Source organism: Oryctolagus cuniculus, chromosome 9, assembly GCF_964237555.1.
Source record: "Oryctolagus cuniculus chromosome 9, mOryCun1.1, whole genome shotgun sequence".
Classification (NCBI taxonomy): domain Eukaryota; kingdom Metazoa; phylum Chordata; class Mammalia; order Lagomorpha; family Leporidae; genus Oryctolagus; species Oryctolagus cuniculus.
The window spans coordinates 136,412,614-136,434,295 of record NC_091440.1 but is presented as its reverse complement, the minus strand read 5'-3'; the positions used below and the strand labels follow the sequence as shown (position 1 = coordinate 136,434,295).

Genomic DNA, 21,682 nt, shown 5'->3' with positions numbered 1-21,682 from the left:
ATATAAATGTATATAAATAAAATGTTATGAAATATGTATTTTATATGTTCTTTATAAATATATAATGCAAATTTACATAAATATAAAGTAGATGACATTTTATAATAAATATATATTTTATAATTATGCTTTGCATAATATTTATTATTTAAACATACTTTAAATAATGTATATGCATATATGTATTTACATATATAAAATTTATTTATTATAAGCCCATGAAAACGCTAACTGCCCACTAAGATTTGTTGAGTCGTGTGTTTACCTTCTAGAATTACTCTTCCCTGCCTTCCTCTATTAACAGTCTCCTCGCTCTTATTTGACGTGTTTGTCGCAGTGTCAAAGTCTCTTCAGAAAGTGAAGGCGTAGCCCACAACTCACGACTGCGCCGTTAGAAACCACCTCCCGGCCGGCGCCGCGGCTCACTAGGCTAATCCTCCGCCTAGCGGCGCCGGCACACCGGGTTCTAGTCCCGGTCGGGGCGCCGGATTCTGTCCCGGTTGCCCCTCTTCCAGGCCAGCCCTCTGCTGTGGCCCGGGAGTGCAGTGGAGGATGGCCCAGGTGCTTGGGCCCTGCACCCCATGGGAGGCCAGGAAAAGCACCTGGCTCCTGCCATCGGATCAGCGCGGTGCGCCGGCCACATCGCGCTGGCCGCGGCGGCCATTGGAGGGTGAACCAACGGCAAAGGAAGACCTTTCTCTCTGTCTCTCTCTCCCACTGTCCACTCTGCCTGTCAAAAAAAAAAATAAAAATAAAAAAAAAAAAAGAAAAAAAAAAAAAAAAAGAAACCACCTCCTATGGAGGCTGTTAAACACCCACCTTCACCAGCACAGTAGCAGTCTCAGGTCGTCCCGGAGGGCTTCCCTCTCTGTCCCTCCATGCTGGGTTTCTGCTTTATCCTCAGGCCCTGCTGTACCCCTGGAAGAGTGCCTGGCCCTCCCTCTGTGGGTCACGGAGCCCCTCTGATCTCCTGTTCGCTGACTCCGAGTTGGGATGACACCTGTGCACTCTCGTGTCCCTGGGACCTGGCACAGAGTACCCACTCGGTAATACAGCATGGAGAGCAAATAATCTCAGGAACTGTGAGAGGAAGTCAAGCTATCTCAACAGTTAACCAAATGGGTGAAGTTAACTTTTTAATGAGATTCTGGATCTGAAACACTGTATTTCTTATTTTTTGAAGATTTATTTTTATTCATTTGAAAGGCACAGTTATAGAGAGAGGGAGAGACAGAGAGGGAGAGGGATCGAGATCTTCCAGCCACTGTCTCACTCCCCCAGTGGCCACAACAGCTGGGGCTGGGCCAGGCCGAAGCCAGGAGTCGGAAGCTTCATCCGTGTGGGTGCAGGGGCCCAAGCGCCTGGGCCGTCCTGCACTGCCCTCTGAGGCCATTCTTTGGGAGCTGGATCAGAAGTGGAGTAGCTGGGTATGGAACCAGCGCCCATATGGGATGCGGCACCACAGCAGCTTTACCGGCTATGGCACGGCACCACCCCCATCACTGTATTTCAAGTGGTAGGACACTGTGTTCAAACCATCCTTAAAATATTTCTGGAAGTTTTCAGTTGTTTCAGAGGATTACACGGTAAAGTCCGTTAATCGAAGTTAGAAGATGTGAAAATGCTCGGTGCACTGGGTCAGTGGAATCCTGCCGCAGTGCTCACAGTACACGAGTCAGTTCTTTCTATACCATTAGTGGGCACACCAACAGTAAGTCGTGATTTTCCCTCACAGAGGCAGCTTTTTCTCCCTAGTTTACATACAGGCAAAAGCCACATCCAGCAAGGAAAATAGGATAAAAATAGCCGTGTGTATTTATAAGCAACTGCGGTCACACCAGTGCATTCCCCTTTTGAGAACACAGAGTAGAATTCAGACATGGGCGGTAGTTTGATTATGGAGATCTGTCATCTGCTTTCAGATGCGTTTCAAGAAAAGCACTGAGCTAATTAAATTTATTATTCATCTTCTTTCGAAGAAAAGCACATGCAGATTTCCCGAGCGGATCCTAAGCACAAGGAAGAGTGGCGTGGAGCTGGCCCCACCTCGTGGCTCTTTCTGATAAGAAGTGATGCAGGTGCGGGGGGAGGAGAAGGTTCTGGCAGAGTTTTCCATGGGAGGAGGGTGGCCTTCTCTCCCTTGGCCACGTTGGGAAGCTTGCCCGCTTTTAAACAGAACAAGACTCCCATTGCTGCGGCTGGGAGAGGAAACCCCGGCCCTGTTGTCTGTAACATCGCCTGCTAACGAGGAAGTCGCCAGCTCTCTCTCTGTGTGCTGTCCTGGAGTTAGATCGTCCCGCACATCTGGTTTGCTAGCTGCAGAGTGTAGGCTAACTGCAAAGTGAAATGAGAAAGGTAAATCAGCCATTTGCAGAGGAGCCCACTCCCCTGGCTGCCAGGAGGGGCAGCATTTACCTCCCTCGGAATCTGGGGCTGGAAGATTTCACAGCACCCTCTGTCTTCCTGACATCAGGGTGTCCTCCAGAGCCTGGCTAAGGATCTGCTCAGCGTATGGCCGGACTCCTTCCCTCCTCCATTTCCAGTAGATTTGGCTCCTGGCGGGCAGGGCTGTGCACCTCTGCTTGCCTCCTGGTGGCTGCAAAGCACCTGCAGGACTTGGCTCCGCCAACTTGGGCCCTGTGTCCGACGATGGCTCCTCAGAGTGGCCTCCAACAATTTCCCTGAACAATGTCAATTACCTCATACACCAAGAGAATGTCGATGGTATCTTTGAGGAGGCAACTAATAATACAAATGCTAGCTGTTTAGGGCTTACCCACACAAGCCATTTAATATTGAACATCTCCTAGGGGTACTCTAGGTCCTGCACATCAGGAAAAATAAGCCCAGCTACTAGGGAAGGTGTATGCATTCTTATCATAAAGACTGCAATGCTTCTTGGTGCTGGGAACATTTGATTAAAAGCTCGATACATTGAAGCTTTCAGCTTTAACCACAAGAGTGTTGACTGAACCCACACATACTTGGTCACTTTATTTGCTCGTTTTTTAAAAAAATTTATTTATTTAGTTATAAGTCAGAATTACGGAGAGGGAGAGACAAGAGAGAGACAGAGATCTTCCTTCTGCTGGTTCACTTCCCAAATGGCCACAATGGCCAGGGCTAGGCCAGGCTGAAGCCAGGAGCCAGGAGCTTCTGGGTCTGCTACATGGGTGACAGGGGCCTAAACACTTGGCCATCCTCCACTGCTTTTCCCAGGCACTTAGCAGGGAGCTGGATCAGAAGTGGAGTGGCCAGAACTTGGACTGGTGCCCATATGGGATGCTGGCACTGCAGAAGCTGGCTTTACCTGCTGCGCTACAGCACCAGCCCCCGTTTGGTCACTTTATGTGAACAGGAAAACATGAAGTTGTCCAGGTGTGTCGTATTTTCTCTTTCACCTTGTGTATACTTGTCACAATAGAGTTCTGAGCTTTGCTAAATACATATCAGGTATTTCTGCAAAAGTGGTCAGTGCAACTGCTATCCAGAACAGTAGTTTATGCCTCTGCCCCTTTAGAGAGTTGTGTGTGTGTGGGTTTTTTTTTTTTTTTTTTTTTTTTAAGATTTATTTATTTGAATGGCAGAAATACAGGCAGAGGCAGAGAGAGGGAGAGACAGAGAGAAAGGTCTTCCATCCTCTGGTTCACTCTTCAAATGGCCACAAAAGGCTGGAGCTGAGGCGATCTGAAGCCGGGAGCCAGAAGCTTCTTCTAGGTCTCCCACATGGGTGCAGGAGCCCAAGCATTTGGGACATCATCTACTGCTCTCTCAGGCACATTAGCAGGGAGCTGGATTGAAGTGGAGCAGCTGGGACTCAAATCAGGGCCCATATGGGATGCTGGCACTGCAGGTGGCAGCTTCACCTGCTGCGCCACAGTGCTGGCTCCTTTAAAGAAGTTTATTAGGACCCTAGATTCCCTGAAGAAAGCCTGGCCCACAGCAAGGCCCTGAGCTGTGGTAGTGCTCTCTTCCCGCTCTGGTTCTGTGGCTTTGTCCAGAGGAAGCTGAGGACAGGTGTCCAGCCCCACCAGGATGCAACCTCCTTATCTGTGGAATGTGGTCACCAATTCCACCTGCAGGGCAATGGTGAGGGTGGAACCAGGCGCTGGGTAAGCACACGGACCGTGGCTTGAGCAGAAGTAATAGAGCATGAAAGATGTTTTGAGTTGACATCAGCAATCAAGGCTTGTACTATTGTGTCAAAAAAGATGTATTTTTAAAAGATTTATTTTATTTATTTGAAAGAGTTACAGAAAGAGAGGTAAAGAAGAGAGAGAGGTCTTCCATCCACTGGTTCAGTCCCTAGATGGCTGCAACCGTTGGAGCTGCACTGATCTGAAGCTAAGAGCCAGGAGCTTCTTCCAGGTCTCCCACATGGGTGCAGGGGCCCAAGGACTTGGGCCATCTTCTGTTATCCCAGGCCATAGGAAAGAGCTGGATCGGAAGAGGAGCAGCTGGGACTAGAACTGGCGCCCATATGGGATGCCAGCACTTCAGGCCAGGGCGTTAACCTGCTGCACCACAGCGCCAGCCCCAAAAGATGCATTTTAAATGGGCGAAATTCCTCAACTCCACTGGTGCTCAATTTCCCATGAAAACGTGGGGCCGGTGTCACAAGTGAGTGAGTGGCCCCCTTTCCTGGGAACGAAGCCCGGAACCCTCTTGATCTGCTTTCCGTGTCCCTGGTTCCTCGCTGCATGTCTCCCCTGCCCTCCTCCCTTCATCTCCTCTAGCCCAGCCTGTGACAGCCAGGTCTGAGTCTGTTGCTTGTGCTGGGCTCCTTACAGTAAGCGAGCGGAAGTGAGGGGCCTGACCTGCCCAGCCTGCTGTCCTGGGGCCTGTGCGGTAACCTTCAGGCCCGGCTCACGGATTCTTCCTCCACAGCAGGAGCAGATCCTCCCCAAGCAGGAGACATCCAAGTGGGAACGCAGCTACTGGTAATTACAGTGTCAGCTGGATTTTGGTTTCAGCATTTTTTTTTTGTAAGTTTTATTTATTTATTTAAAAGGCAGAGTTACAGAGAGGCAGAGGCAGAGGCAAAGACAGAGAGAGCGGTCTTCCATCTGCTGGTTCACTCCCAGTATGGCCGCAATGGCCGGAGCTGCGCCGATCTGAAGCCAGGAACCAGAAAATTCTTCCATGTCTCCCACGTGGGTGCAGGGGCCCAAGGACTTGGGCCATCTTCTATTGCTTTCCCAGGTCATAGCAGAGAACTGGATCAAAAGAGGAGCAGTGGGACTCGAACCGGTACCCATATGGGCCACAGGCACCGCAGGCCAGGTGCCTTTACCTGCTACGCCACAGCACTGGCCCCCTTCAGTATTATTCTGAAAACTTTTCACTAAAGAGACCAGCATCCCTACAATTGCTGCCTATAAATCTAATCAACATTTTAAAAAGTTCATTTGGGAAACAAAGAACTCCTATCTACGGGTTCACACCCCCAAATAGCTGAAACAGGATGAGGCCAGGCGGAAAGCAGGGACAGGGCACTCAGCCTGAGTCTCCCGTGTGGTGGCACGACCCCAGCTGAGCCATCACCACTGCCTCTCACGATGCACACTGGCAGGGAGCTGGACTCAGGAGCCGGAGCCAGGAAAGGAATCCCGGGACTCCAGTGTGGGATGCAGGCATCTTAGCCGACAGGATCAACACCCACCCAGTTAACTGCGGGTCTCTTCCAACCGGGCAGCCTTTCTCCTCCTTGTTAGGTGGGCAGATAGCTTTGCCTTGACTTCCAAGGTTTTCCTGCTGGGAAGAGGGTGGTTTCCCGGAACCACACACGCACTTTAGAATGAGTGCTGGCGTTCACTCTTGTTTCCAGCGGGACCCCACTATTGCTGAATGGGAAAGTTGTCACATGTGTGCATGTGTGTGTAAATCTAGGTGAATGTGTGTACATGTGTATATGTGTACATGTGTGTTTATATATGTACACATGCATGTGTGTATGCATGTATGTGTATATATATGCATGTGTCTATATGTGTGTGTGTGTGTGTAGCAGGGACATATTTTCAATAAGCTTTAAATTCTGCTTTGTGTAGGAATTATATGAAAGTGTCCCAATTGCCTTGTGCTTTATATTTCTAGTGCCATTCAAATATTCTCACATATTCCAATTTTCAAGAAATCCAATCTAAATATTTCTAAAAACTTTGGGTTTCTCACATATGTCTGAAGTGTGTCCAAATGTCCAGAGCCCTTTCCACCCCTGGCCGACACACGACACCGACGTGGAGTCTGGCTGTGATGGACCGAACTTTCTGGCAGAAACCTGGGCATCTATCTGATTTCCAGCCGGTGGCAAGGTTGGGGCAGGTGTGAAGCCCTGTCTCCTGGGCTTGCCTCTGCTTGGTAGGGCCTTGCAAGTGAGGCTGAGACAACCATGGCAGGATAAGTGGTGGCTTTTAGGGTGCAGTAGGGGTGTCCTGTCCTTGTTGTCAACATCACCCCTTCCAGGAGTCATTGACCCTGGGGAAGGTTTGGAGGCAGCCTAGGCTGTGAACACAGCTCCTCATCAAGTCAAAGCTGAACTACCCCTGGCACCTGAAAGCCTGTGTAGTCTCTGGACTGAGCTAAAGTACAGCCAGTTCATGGGTCCATGGTGAAACGGAGTCAGGCTGAACCCTTCTGCCTTCCTGAGGGTACATCAGCCTCTCCCCCACTCCAGGACTCAGCCCGAAGTCCATGTGGGAACCCCAGGCTCCTGTCAGTGACCGATCCGGGGGGGAGGCTGCAGCACCTGTCCCCCAGCGCCCTGGCAGGCTGGCCACATGGACTTTGAATTCATGGTTGGAGAACAGTTTTCTCCTCCTACTCTTTGCCGTGTGTAACCAAGAAAGCCGGTTCCCCGTGGTTGCTGCCCTCAGCAGCTGCCTGCAGTGCAGTGCTCGGTGCAGTGGGTTCTTGTGTGTGCGGCGAGACAGCCAGCCTGTTTGAGGAGGTAGAAAGCTGCCTGTGGCTTCAACAGCTCGGGTCTGTTCCCTGTGTGTGTTAGCCCAGGCATTCAGGCACTTGCAGCCCGAGTAACAGTTTGTTAAATGATCGGCACCATGACTGGATCAGGGTGGGTAGGAGTGGGCAGGCTGGGAGCAGAGCGGAGGCAGGGTTGGCGAGAGGCCTGACTCCCTGGGTGGGCCTGGCTGGGAGCTGCTCGTGTGTCCCGAGCGGGGCTCAGGGCTGGCTCCTTGGAGCAGCTGGGAGCCGGGCTGTGCAAGCAGGCGTCTGGGGAGGACTCAGCCTGGATCTGCAGGCGTGTGCAGCCCACTCCCCTGTATTTATTTGCCGTCACCATGGTGTGCACTTCGTTTGCTTATTAATGATCAGAGGGAGAGAAGAACGGCTCGTGTTCTGGGCTGAGAACACGCAGCTGGGAATGTGGCCAGCGGGATGTGAATAGCAGTATAGCTTGAAAAGACCCAAACCCATCAGAAATACAGATTAAAAAAAGGGAAGCTATTCTCAGAAAGACGTAAACAAGTATCTAGCTGAACTCACCCCAGAAGTACTCCCTGGACAAGGGGCTTTCTGGTGGCTGTCCAGAAGAAGTAAGGACGGGAGGGGGGGACGTGACAGGTTCTCAGTGGGCAATGCCGCATAAGGGGGCGGTGGCCAGGGCTGGCCTTACTCTGAGCACCTTGCATCTGAGGTTCTGAGCACCTCACTCAGCAGATGACGTTGGAAGCTTCGGAGGGAACCACAGAAAAGCGACAGGAATGATGAATGGACGAGAGGCGTTGGCTTAGGAAGAAAGATTCACGGAGCGCGTCACACAGATAAGCAATGGCCAAAAGGATGGCATGGTTGAGCCTGGACGTGGCGGCGACGTTGTCCTCATCTTTTGTGTGAAAACGCAAAGGAGAAGAAGGAGGTGCAGGGATGAGAGAGAACAGAAGTGACTGCCACGTGGGAAGCCCGGGGCTGCCCGTGAAGGGTGCCGCAGCGCTGGTGGTGAGGCCGCCACGGTTCCCGTGGAGCCAGCTTTCCTCGTGAGCCGAGCGCTGAGCCCAGCGTCAGGTGGGACGTTTCCAGCAGGAAGGCCACCGAGAGGCAGCTTGGAGGGGACAAGCAGCCTCGTCCAGCTCATTTTGCAGCTGCTCTGCTTTGACCTGTGAGTAGAACAAGGTCTCTTTTAGCAGACTTTTCAGGCCGAAGCGTTTGTCAGCTTAATAAGGCGAAATGGCAAGGGGAAAGGCAGCCCTTTCTATTTTTATTCCAAGTCTTCTGTGCTCACCTCTTCCTGAACGACCTCCCCCATCCAGAGATCACGTAGAAGTGGGAAAGAAAGGAAGAAGTCTACGATTCACACGGCTTTAAGACTCGTCTGCGGACTGATCTTCCTTTGAGTGGGCGTGGTCCTTTTTCTGTGAAATACTTCTGAGATCTTCTCTGTCACTGATCGGAAGGGCCGTGGGATGCTATTATAACCACACAGGTGGTCATTTTAACACGATGCTTTAAGACTTAGTGTGGACGATTTCCCAGTTGTGTTCCCATATTAGAAGTGAGAATTATCTGTTGAAGGAAAACAAGACATGCAGCACGGCTCAAGTGCGGAGAGACCTAATACCCTGCCCAGGAGTCTCCACGCGGGCCTGAAACTCTCAAGGGCAGATGAGGCCCACTTAGCATATTCCAGGAGAAGTTGGAGAGTTCAGCCAAATGGGTCCAAGGGTAAACCTCTAAGTCTTAAGGAAAGTGAAGCTACTTAGTGCAAAGATTGTATTTACATGGTACAATTAAAATGACTCAGTGTTTGCCTTGAACTTCAGCTTGAAGTCCAAGTAGGAGTCTTTGTGGGCGTACATAAAATAAAATCGTAACAGGTTACAGCAGGACCATGTGTCGTGATGTCAGAGCACAGCAGGCCGTGAGGACATCGCAAACCACAGTGGGCGCTGCGTAGATAGGGGTTGAGTGGATGAGTGAATGCATGGGAGAAACGACAGGCCACCAGGGGGCAGGAGCTGGTTCCACTGATGACTCAGAATCTCCAACATCAACGGCCGGTGACCGCACTGTCCCGCCCCTCCACAGCCCCCTCTTGTTCTGCCCACTCATGTTTCTGCTTCCAGTGCCCACTGAATTCACCCGGTGCTTACAGAGCTCTGTCAGTGCCCCAGCCTGGGCTGGGGGCTGGGCCCTCCCCGATGAATAAGGCAAGTTCTCTTCTCAGGAAGACAGCAACCAGAAGACGTGTTACAGTCAGAACTGCCTGTGTGTGCACCAGAAGCACAGTCAGCAAGCTGTTACAGTTCGCGGGGTGAGTGTCGCAGCGGGTGCTTGTGTCAGGAGCCGTGGAAGCCTGAGAAGAATCTGACTTCGGGCTCTGGAGGAGTGAGCAGCGAGCAGGGGCTTCTCGTCCCCTCCAAGGACTCTCTGGACCTTGACTTTAACCCGAGTTTGCATACAAATGTGCACTTGGGGGAGAGGAGAAGGGCCCGACCCCAGACGTGCTGCCCCTGCAAGGCACAGCGTGTGTGGGCATGCCTTTACAGGAAGTGGGGCCTCCCACGTTCTCATGACTGCTCGTACGTGTGCGGAAACAAGAAGCCTTGCTTATGATCTGTGACTTCTCCGCGCCAAGCTACCTTGGTTGTGTTGGTCTGCTTCCGTAGTATCCTGAAGAAATGATTGAAAGCGCAATGAATTGTCAGGAATGCTTGGTTTCAAAAGTCACTATGAGACCCGCTACACGTGTACTGTGTGTCCTAGCACGCTTGCAGCATATGAAATTGCCGGTTTGCAGGATTCGTTTTGACCCGTTATTGCTATCGGCAGATTCCGTTGTCAGTAAGTAGTGGAAAGTGCACCGGATGTGAGCACTATGCAGGTGGTCGTCTGTACTGTCTACAGAGTCTACGGAGCCACAGATTAGGTGTGTTCTTTATTCAGGCCACATAACACTGAGGTATTTCATTTAATTTACGTTTCTGTTGACTGCAAGTAAATAAATAAAAAGGAGGAAGTTCTCTGCGTGCCAGTGTCTCAGGGGAAGGCAGCGTAGAGATACCCGGCATTTGGATCGTTTTATTTTACAGTCAGCACCTCAGATGGCAGATTTAAGACAGGGCCTGGAGATTGGTGTTTGGCTTTTATTATGAAGGCCTGATGTGAACAGGATATATGCCACCATATAATATTACTATCCATCTTGAGCTTCACCTGCGTCTCCGCACACAACCGTACATCACTGAGCCTGGGGCTCTGCAAGTCCCCGCCCTGGCTTCCGCGTGTGCTGACCTGGAAACAGCTTGTCTCGCTGAAGTGCAGCTGCACTCTCGTGAGCTCCGTGATCCACCCCAGCTTTCCGAGTGAGAGCAGCCGTGAATGAGAAGACGTGTCCTTCCTTTTGGAGACCTGTCACTCCTGTGAGCCCCAGGCGCCCGCCTGCCACACTGAGTCGGCGTGGACAGAGGGCAGTCCCGGGACCCCTGATACAGGGTGTAGTCAAAGAACACAGCACTGAGGAATGTTTGCGGGAATGTCAGTGCAGTGCCCTGGGTTCTAGAGGGTGGGCCTGGACTTGCCTGGACTGGCCTGGACCCGGTAGGTGATGGCAGAGTTTGCCCAGGGGTCACGTCTGGCTGGCCTCGAAGACACCGTACTTGTTAGGAGCGGCATCCGGTGACTGGCTTAGTGCTCTCGCGGCTTGTGGTCCTGGCGTTTCTTTGCATGTGCTAACACCTGCAAGGCCAAGCGTTTGGCAGTGAGCAGGCAGTGCTGGTGGTCAGAGGGTAATGAGAGGAAGGCAGGGACTTTCTTCTTATTTTTTTTTAACATTTATTTATTTGAGAGAGTGATAGAAAGCAAGAGAGGCAGGGGAAATCTACTGGTTTATTCCCCAAATGTCTGCAATGGGGTTGGGCCAGGCTGAAGCTGGGAACGCCATCTAGGTCTCCACAGCGGTGACCAGGGCCCAAGAACGTGATCCAGCACCTGCTGTTTTCCCAGGGGCATGAGCAGGGCACTGCACGGGAAGCAGCAGCCGGCTGCAGCTGGTGCTCTGATGTGGCTGCTGTCTTCACAGCACCAGCCCAGAGGAGACCTTGTGGGGGCCAGGGACCTGCCTGGAGCTCCCCCCACGCACCTCGTCTGTTTCACCCAGGCCTGGCCCTGTTTCTAATTACACGTTCTAACCCTGTATCACACATACCTCAGGGCAGGCATCTGGTGAAGGGTTAAGCTAGCACCTGGGACATACTGGAGTACCGGGGATCAACGCTGTCTCTGCTTCTGATCCAGCTTCCTGCTCACGTGCATACTGGGAAATTGCCAGTTGGGTCCCTGCCACCCGCGTGGGAGACCTGGATGGAGTTCTTCGCTTTGGCCTGGCTACTGAAGACATTTTGGGAGTAAACCAGTGGATGGAAGATCTCTTTATCTCACCCGCTCGCTCCCTCTTTCCCTCTCTCTCTCTCTGTCACACTGCCTTTCAAATAAACAAATAATTCTTTAAAGGGCATCTCAGCTGCGGAATTCCAGAGTACACAGTTCATCCCTATGGGCTTGACTGAAAGCCAGCATCTGTCAGTTATGGCCACCCATCAAAATTTGTATTTGGGACACAGACAAGTGATAAAACTATCAACACGACCATGGACACTTAACAGACCTTAAAAATGTGAGTGATGCATAAAGCACAATGTTTACATACACAAAGCTATGTGTATACATAAGCACTGTGTATATATTTCTGCCAGCTGACTTAGGAAGGATGTGCTATTCACATACATGTAATTGCAGGTATGCTCTGTGTGCGTGTAAAGTCCTCCTGAACGTGCTGTGTACCTGTAGAGAAGCCCCTTCTGCTCCATAGCAGCCTGTGATCTGCAGGGGCTGACAGCCCTGGGCATCGGCCCTCCGCGTCACCCCAGCCTCACAGTTAAGCTGATTGCCGGCACGCAAAGCCAGCTGAGGGAGAGCAGGCTGGGAGCTCAGGTCTCTGTCGTCCCTGTCACCAAGACATTTTTCTGTTGCTGCTTCTGGTCTGACAACTGTCATCAGATCTGTGCCGCGTGAGCAGGTGCAGGAAGAGAGGCTGGTGGGTGTGGCTCTGTACACACCCCCACCAGGTGCATTAGAGCTCCGTGCAGGTGTGCTGGCTCAGGCATGCCCCTGCCTTCCTTTTCAGGGCATCTGTGGTTAGACTTTTAAGTCCCTGTTCCATCATAAATCGTAGGGTCATGGCAGCTGGATACCCAGGAACCCTGGCAGGGGCTGTGCTGTTACTTCTTTTGATTTTTTTTCTTAAAGATTTATTTATTTATATGAAAGGTAGAGTTACAGAGAGGCAGAGGCAGAGAGAGATCTTTCATCTGCTGGTTCATTCCCCAGATGGCTGCCACAGCCGGGGCTGGGCTGATCCGAAGCCAGGAGCCAGGAGCTTCTTCTGGGTCTCCCATGTGGGTGCAGGGACCCAAGGACTTGGGCCATCTTCCACTGCTTTCCCTGGCCACAACAGAGAGCTGGATCAGAAGTTGAGCAGACAGGACTTGAACCAGCGTCTATATGGGATGCTGGCATTGCAGGCAGTGGTTTTACCTGCTATGCCACAGCGCCAGCCCATATTGGTTTTTGAGTATTGTCAAGTTATTTTTAAAATAATATTAGTAATAATATTTTATTTAATGAGTACAGATTTCATAGGAACAAATTTAGGAATATAGTGATTCTTCCCATCATACCACCCTCCCATTCACACTCCCACCCCACCTCCTCCTTCCTCCCTCATTCCCAGTCCCATTCTCCATTAAGGTTCATTTTTAATTAACTTTATACACAGAATACCAACTCTATACTAAGTAAAGATTTCAACAGTTTGCGGGTGCACACACACACATACACACCCCACCAACTGTGGACAAGTTTTACAGTTAATTCTCATAATACAACTCATTGAGGACAGAGGTCCTGCATGGGAAGTTAGTGCACAGTGACTCCTGTTGTTAAATGACATCAGTGATCACCCGAGGCTCTTGACATGAGCTGCCAAGGCTATGGAAGCCTTTTGAGTTCACAATCTCCATCAGTATTTAGACAAGGCCATAAGCAAAGTGGAAGTTCTCTCCTCCATTCAGAGAAAAATACATCCTTCTTTGATGGCCCCTTCTTTCCCCTGGGGTCTCTCACAGAGATCATTCATGTGGAACTTTTTTTGCTACAGTGTCTTAGCTTTCTGTGGCTGAAATGCTCTCATGGGCTTTTCAACTGGACCAGAATACCTCAAGGGCTCATTCTGAGGTCAGAGTGCCATTTAAAACAATTGTCGTTCTATGAGTCTGCTGTGTGGACTACTTTCCATGCTGGAACATTCTCTTCTTTTTAATTCTATTATTATTACCAGATATTTGATCTTTTTTATATGATCCCTTTAATACTTAATCCTATCTGTATGATCACTTTAACACACAATATGCTCACTTTAACACTTAAGATGGTGTTTTAACCACCCAGGTTAATGGGATTTGGGGTCCCATGGCAAGTTTTTAAACTGTACCCTTAGAAGTAAGTTGGTAGGAATGTATACAGAACTATACAGCTTTGGAGTTACAAACTTCCTCATCCTTCTCTTATTCCCACTCTTGTTTTTTACTGAGATCTATTTTCAGTTCTCTTTATACACATATGATTAACTCTATCTTAAGTAAAGAGTTCAACAAATAGTATGAAGAAGAGAAAAAAAAAAACTTCCTCGACAGTCAAGACAAGGGCTGTTCAAGTCATTGCTTCTCAAAGTGTCAATTTTATTTCTACAGATTTCCTTTTAGGTGCTCTATTAATTATCACAGGTCAGGGAGAACATATGGTATTTGTCCCTTTGGGACTGGCTTATTTCACTTAGTATGTTTTTTTCCAGATTCATCCATTTTGTTGCAAATAACCAGATTTCATTTTTTTAAACCACTGTGTAGTATTCCATAGAGTACATATCCCATAATTTCTTTATCCATTCTTCAGTTGATGGGCATTTAGGTTGATTCCATGTCTTAGCTGTTGTTAATTGAGCTGCAATAAACATGGAGGTGCAGATAACTCTTCTATTTATTGATTCCATTTCCCTTGGGTAAATTCCCGAGAGTGGGATGACTGGGTCATATGGTAGGTCTATATTAAGATTTCTGAGATATCTCTAAACTGGCTTCCATAGTGTTTTACCAGTTTACATTCCCACCAAAAGTGGATTAGGGTACCTTTTTCCCCACATCTGGGCCAGCAGTTGTTGTTTGTTGATTTCTGTATGAAAGCCATTCTAACTGCAGTGAGGTGAAACCTCATTGTAGTTTTGACTTGCATTTCCCTGTGTAAGGTGCAAGGTAGGGGTCTTGCTTCATATTTCTGTATGTGGAAATCCCAGAACCATTTGTTGAAGAGACTGTCCTTGTTCCAGGGATTGGTTTCAGCTCCTTGGTCAAATATAAGTTGGTTGTAGATACCTGGATTGATTTCTGGCATTTCTATTCTGTTCCATTGGTCTATCCATCTGTTTTTGTACCAGTACCAGGCTCTTTTGATTATAACTGCCTTGTAGTATGTCTTGAAATCTGGTATTGTGATGCCTCCAGCTTTGCTTTTGTTGTATAAGATTCCTCAGCTATTCTAGGTCTCCTGTGTTTCCATATGAATTTCAGCATCATTTTTTCTAGATCTGATGAGAATGTCTTTGGTATTTTGATTGGTAGTGCATTGAATCTGTAAATTGCTTTCAGAAGAATGGACATTCTGATAATATTGATTCTTCTAATCCATGAACATGGAAGATTTTTCCACTTTTTTGTATCTTCTTGTAGTTCTTTCTTTAATGTTTTAGAATTCTCATAGTAGAGATCTTTAACATTCCTTGTTAAATTTATTCCAAAGTGTTTTTTTTTTTCTAATGAGGAAGTTGACGATTTCATTTTGTTTCTTATTTTGCCACAGAGCTGCTGCTTCACTGTATAAAACAGCACCAGCAAATACAGGATATTGCAAAATTAAGATGGTATTGTTCTTTCTGTGGCACTGTACAACTCAAAAACTCTTCTGCACTCCCAGTTACCTCCAATGGAAAGATCATTACATATTTTGACTCCAATCCAGTGATGGGTATAAGCAAGTAATAATAGTACATAAGGCTTAAGATAACAATGTTATCCTTGAATTACATTATTTGTATAACTAGTTTTTTTTTTTACCACAGATAATTTTATGTATTCTGAATACTAGTGCCTAGAGCCTAGTATAGAAATCATAAGGTACTGTGAAAAAGGTGCGTATTGTATTCATCTGCAATCATTACAATATTAGGGTATATTTTCTTCCAGTAGCAGAGTTGAAAGTAGTATTTCTTCCCATCTGTATTGCTAAAAGTTGCTATTTTAAGTCCTGTCCAGCACTAATTTAAGATAACTGTGTGGATTCAGTTATTCCACACTAGTTCATGTAAGGGTTCCACTTTCATTCCTCAATAGATTTTATGTGTTTCTCACAGGCTTCTTCACTCATTAGTACATCTGGTTCTGCAGGGTTACTGGGTGTCATCTTGATCAGCCACCCATCCTCAAAACAAGATTTGTTGACGAGTCCTGGGTTTTCTGCAAGAGCGTCATTAACAAGTTCCTTCTCCTGGTGGAGGAGAATGGAGTTCACTAGCAACTTTCACACTTTCCAAAGCACCAAGTTCATTGAAAACTTTAGAAGGGTCTAGTATGAAAGTGTGGCGTTCTTTGGGGGCATCATGTTGTCTTCCTTATTCTCGTTTCTTGAATTGGTGCATTTGTTATTCGGCGTTTGGGGAGATCATTGTCAGTTTCTTCTTCTTTTTTTTTTTTTTTTCCCTCTGTGGCAGCTTTTAGCTTTGGACTTTGTCTGTGTGGATTAATGGAGTGTCTGCTTTCAGGGAATAGCTAGAGGTGTATGGTGGGTGTGGCCAAGGAGCTCTGTTCAGTGCTCCAGGGTGTGTGTCTGAGGTGACACACCCAGGTGTGGCGAGGTAAATCTCCTTCTATTTCTTTCTTTCTTTTTCTTTCTTTTTGACAGGCAGAGTGGACAGTGAGAGAGAGAGACAGAGAGAAAGTTCACCCTCCAATGGCCACCGTGGCCGGTGCACCGCGCTGATCCGATGGCAGGAGCCAGGTACTTATCCTGGTCTTCCATGGGGTGCAGGGCCCAAGCACTTGGGCCATCCTCTACTGCACTCCCTGGCCACAGCCGAGAGCTGGCCTGGAAGAGGGGCAACCGGGACAGAATCCAGCACCCTGACCGGGACTAGAACCTGGTGTGCCGGCGCCGCAAGGCGGAGGATTAGCCTAGTGAGCCGCGATGCCGGCTCTATTTATTTCTAATCAGAGGGGAGGGGAGGTTGGTTCTTGTCAGCTGAGCTCCTCTCCTCAAAGGAGACCAGTGGCTGGGCGCTGGCCCCACTGGGTGTATTGTTTGTCTGCTCTGCCACAAGGACCACACAAAGCATCTGTGCAGTCCTCAGCGGAAGCTCAGATTCCCCAGCAGTGTCCCTCGCCAGGTACCCAGGGAGCCCTGATTGTGTGGAGCCTCCCACAGTGACTGCCCAAAGTCCCAGCCACACCCTGAGCCCTCCCACACAGCCTCAGTGTTTTCTTAGTCCCAGCACACAAGCCTCCCACCGTCATGAGCACTCAGCCCTGTCTGTTCTCCCCACCAGACTCAGGAGTCTCCACTTGCCTGGTTGCTGGCCCGGACATGAGCTGGTGTAGCTGTTATGCATGTCTAAAGTGGCACCCGCTCTCCATCAGCTTGTTCCAGGGTGCAGTTGCAGGGTGACCAGGGAGAGAGAAAACGTGCCCCCACTTTGTTTTCTCACCTCTAGTTTCACAGGCACGCTCTCCCCCAGGGGCTCCAAGCCAGGTTCCCTCCAGCCTCTCCTGCGGCTCTCCTGCCAGTGCATGGACTGCTGCAGTCTGGTCTCACCTCCCTCTCCACCGCTGCCACGGAGGCCCTTGGCTGCTGGGCTCTTCGGGCTCCTCATAGGTCCCCTGTGTCCCTCCAGTTTGTGTAGAGTTTCCTCTGCTGTTTTCTTCCTAACTCTTCCCTGAGACTGCACTCTTTCCACTTCTTTTTTAAAAACTATCTTCTCCTAGACTAGAGCAGCAAGCTCCACCCCCCCTCCGCGCCATCTTCCTCTTTCGTCAAGGTACTATATGAGTTCCTTCTTTATGGAAAAATTGAACTTTACGGGGACCCCCTCCCCCACCGCGCGGGCGGGCGGGTGGGCGGGCGCTGCGAGCCGGGCTCAGCCCGGGCCCGGGCTCCGGCCCCGGGGCTGGTGTGTGGGGAGCGATCGCTCCATGCCCGGGACCCTGCCAGCAGAGGAGACAGGTATATGCTGGTCACTTTCGAAGAGCCGCCCTGTGCTATCAAGGCCAGATGGAAAGAAAACCATGCAACATTTATGAATGAACTGAAAAACCTTCAGGCTGAAGGACTTACGACTCTTGGCCAATCCCTAAGGACAGCTTTTGATTTATTAAATTTAAATAGATTAGTAACTGGCATAGACAACTATGGGCAGGGAAGAAACCCTTTTTTCTTGGAGCCAGCAATAATTATCACAATTGCTGATGGGAGCAAGTTGACTACTACCAGTGGAGTACAGGAAGAGCTCATTTTACCTCTTAATTCTCCTTTGCCTGGAAGTGAATTGACCAAGGAACCTTTCCGCTGGGATCAGAGACTCTTTGCATTAGTGTTGTGCTTGCCTGGTACCATGTCAGTAGAATCAGAACAGTTGACAGGCGTGCCTTTGGATGATTCTGCCATCACACCAATGTGTGAAGTGACAGGCGGCCATTCATACTCTGTGTGTTCTCCAAGAATGCTTAATCAGTGTCTGGAGTCATTGGTGCAGAAAGTGCAAAGTGGGGTGATAATAAACTTTGAAAAAGCAGGACCAGATCCTTCCCCTGTAGAAGATGGACAGCCAGATATATCAAGACCTTTTGGATCTCAACCTTGGCACAGCTGTCACAAACTCATATATGTCAGACCAAATCCTAAAACAGGGGTTCCTATAGGTCATTGGCCTGTTCCAGAATCTTTTTGGCCAGACCAGAATTCTCCCACACTACCACCTCGTACATCTTATCCTGTAGTGAAGTTTTCTTGCACAGACTGTGAACCAATGGTTATTGATAAACTGCCTTTTGACAAATACGAGTTGGAACCTTCACCACTGACTCAGTTTATCCTGGAAAGGAAATCTCCTCAAACATGTTGGCAGGTATATGTGAGCAATAGTGCAAAATATAGCGAACTTGGTCATCCTTTTGGTTACTTGAAAGCCAGTACAGCACTGAATTGTGTCAATTTATTTGTGATGCCTTACAATTATCCAGTCCTTCTTCCCCTTTTAGATGACTTGTTTAAAGTGCATAAAGCAAAACCAACATTGAAATGGAGACAGTCATTTGAAAATTATTTGAAGACAATGCCTCCCTACTATCTTGGGCCTTTGAAGAAAGCCGTTAGAATGATGGGAGCACCTAATCTGATAGCAGACAGTATGGAATATGGACTTAGTTACAGTGTCATTTCATACCTCAAGAAGTTGAGTCAACAGGCCAAAATAGAATCTGATCGAGTCATTGGATCTGTAGGCAAAAAAGAAGTACAGGAAACTGGTATTAAAGTCAGAAGTCGATCACATGGTTTATCAATGGCATATAGGAAAGATTTTCAACAACTGCTCCAGGGAATTTCAGAGGATGTCCCTCACGGACTGCTAGATCTTAACATGAAGGAATACACTGGGTTCCAAGTTGCTTTGCTAAATAAGGATTTGAAGCCTCAGACATTTAGAAATGCTCATGACATCCCAAGACGTAATCTTTTGGATCACTTGACAAGAATGCGATCTAATCTTTTGAAGAGCACCCGTAAATTTCTTAAAGGACAGGATGAAGATCAAGTGCACAGTGTTCCTATAGCACAAATGGGAAATTACCAGGAAAACCTCAAGCAAGTACCTTCTCCGCTACGAGAACTTGATCCCGATCAACCTCGAAGGTTGCATACATTTGGCAACCCATTTAAGCTGGATAAAAAGGGTATGATGATAGATGAAGCAGGTGAATTTGTGGCTGGACCTCAAAATAAACATAAGCGACCTGGAGAACCAAATATGCAAGGGATCCCTAAAAGACGTCGGTGTATGTCTCCCCTCCTGTGAGGCAGACAACAGAATCCTGTAGTGAACAATCATATTGGAGGAAAAGGACCACCTGTACCTATGACTCAAGCACAGCCAGATCTTATTAAACCCCTTCCTCTTCATAAAATTTCAGAAACCACTAATGATTCAACAATAGATGATGTGATTGAAAATCATGTTGCAGACCAACTTTCATCAGATGTTACACCAAATGCTATGGATACTGAATTTTCAACATCATCTTCTCCAGCCAATTTACTGGAACGACCAACCAATCATACAGAAGCTCTTGGTCATGATCATTTAGGAACTAATGACCTCAGTGTTGGTGGATTTTTAGAAAATCATGAGGAACCAAGAGATAAAGAACAGTGTGCTGAGGAGAACATACCAGCATCTTCACTCAACAAAGGAAAGAAATTGATGCATTGCAGAAGCCATGAAGAGGTCAACACTGAACTAAAAGCACAAATAATGAAAGAGATCCGAAAACCAGGAAGAAAATATGAAAGAATCTTCACTTTACTGAAGCATGTGCAAGGCAGTTTACAAACAAGACTAATATTTTTACAAGATGTCATTAAGGAAGCATCAAGGTTTAAAAAATGAATGCTAATAGAACAACTGGAGAACTTCTTGGATGAAATTCATCGAAGAGCTAATCAGATCAACCACATTAATAGCAATTAAAAGAAAATAGAATGTGGCCATTTATTTCACTGTCTTCTCCAAATACAAAGTAAATACAAGACTGTTGTGATCTTGCATTCATTTTTTTGACATGCATTGTTGGCTACTTGAAATACTAAGAGCAAGTCTACAGATCCTTTTCCATCATTTTACAGTGACCTTTTCTTCATTTTGGTTTATTTTTGTAATGTGAAAAGTATCACTCTAAAAAACATTTTTATTTAACAAACTAAAAATAATTCCTCCAAATCTCTTGCTTGTCATTGACTCTTGCGTGTCAATTTCCCTCAGGTTCTATTTTCTTAAACCAACCTTTAAAATTGTCACCTCTGTTAAGGTTGAACTTTGCAAAAAAAAAAATTAAAAAGAAGTTACTTTGTAATTTTTTGGGAAAAAAAGCACATACATTAAAACTGGGTAATGTTTTGTATATACAGTTATTTTGGATATATTATTGTAAGTTGTACAAATGTATTTTGAAGAATATTTAAGAAAAGCACTTTTGTTATTCCATCAATAAATGCTCTATTTAAAAAAAAATTGAACTTTACAATGAGACTCATATTCCTTTAAACAGCTCCCTGCTCACTTGCCAGTTTCTTTTCTTGTGGTGAGATCAGCACACATTTACACAATGTACATAGACCCAAAGCATGCAGTGTGTACAAGTGTGCATGCATGTGTGTGCACATGTGTGTACAGGCGTGTGCCTGTGTACATGCATGTATAGTTCTATGGGATCCAGCAAAAGCATTCACTGCCACTGAATTCTGTGCCTCTGGACATCTTTCCAGGACTACGCACCCTAGCATAAATACACTTAGATGCACCATGCTGCAGTACCACCTCCTAGAGTGTGTTCATATACGCGTTGATGTGGCCAAGCCCCAGTGAATACAGACAGGGAGACTGAGTGTGTGCGCAGCAGGTCTGTTCAGGACTTGGACAGATGTTCCTGGCTGGACTACAGAGAGGAGCCTCTCTTCACGTGTGGGCTCCTCTGTGAGGAGTGTGTTCAGCAGTTGTCCGTGTGCTGTGCTTTCCCGTGTGATTCCGGCTGTACCTGCCCCGTGCTGGACCCGGGGTCAGCACCTCCCGTGCTCTCCTCACCCATGAAGCAGGGATCATTGCTGTCTGCATTTTATGAGTGGGAGCCTCAGGGAGGTTCTGGAACACGTGAGCCTTGCTTCTAGGAAGAGGTGGACCTTACTCTCGAACCCAGACACAAGCCCAGGAGACCCCGGCTCTACCCTACTTTTACAATGGAGGAGGAGGAGAGAGGATGTTTTTCTCTGGTTGTGTTTGTGTCTCTTGCCTTCAACGTCTCGAGTTCTTCAATGGGTAACATTGAAGATCTGGGGATGGCGCCAGTGTGGACAGGGCAGAGCAGAGATGGAAGCAGAGTAACTGCATCTCAGGCCAAGGAACCCGAACAATACAAAATAGATATGGAGACTTTTGAGTAAATATGACTTATATGAGCATACTTCAAAAAGTTCATGGAATTCAAAGTTTATTCTGGTGCAAACAAAAAAAGACCCTTGAAATCTGTGCATAGTTTTTTCACAGTGAGCATTCTCTTTGAGCTCTTTTTTTTGGACAGGCAGAGTGGACAGTGAGAGAGAGAGAGAGAGAGAGAGAGAAAGGTCTTCCTTTGCCGTTGGTTCATCCTCCAATGGCCGCCACGGCTGGCTTGATGTGGCTGGCGCACCGCGCTGATCCGAAGCCAGGAGCCAGGTGCTTCTCCTGGTCTCCCATGTGGGTGCAGGGCCCAAGCACTTGGGCCATCCTCCACTGCCCTCCCAGGCCATAGCAGAGAGCTGG

General features: G+C 47.8%; 1 pseudogene; it reads left to right on the top strand.

The window, feature by feature from the left end:
* The first annotated feature begins 17,236 nt into the window (after window positions 1-17,236).
* LOC138843724 (integrator complex subunit 6 pseudogene) lies at window positions 17,237-20,398 on the top strand (annotated as a pseudogene).
* The last annotated feature ends 1,284 nt before the right edge of the window (window positions 20,399-21,682 follow it).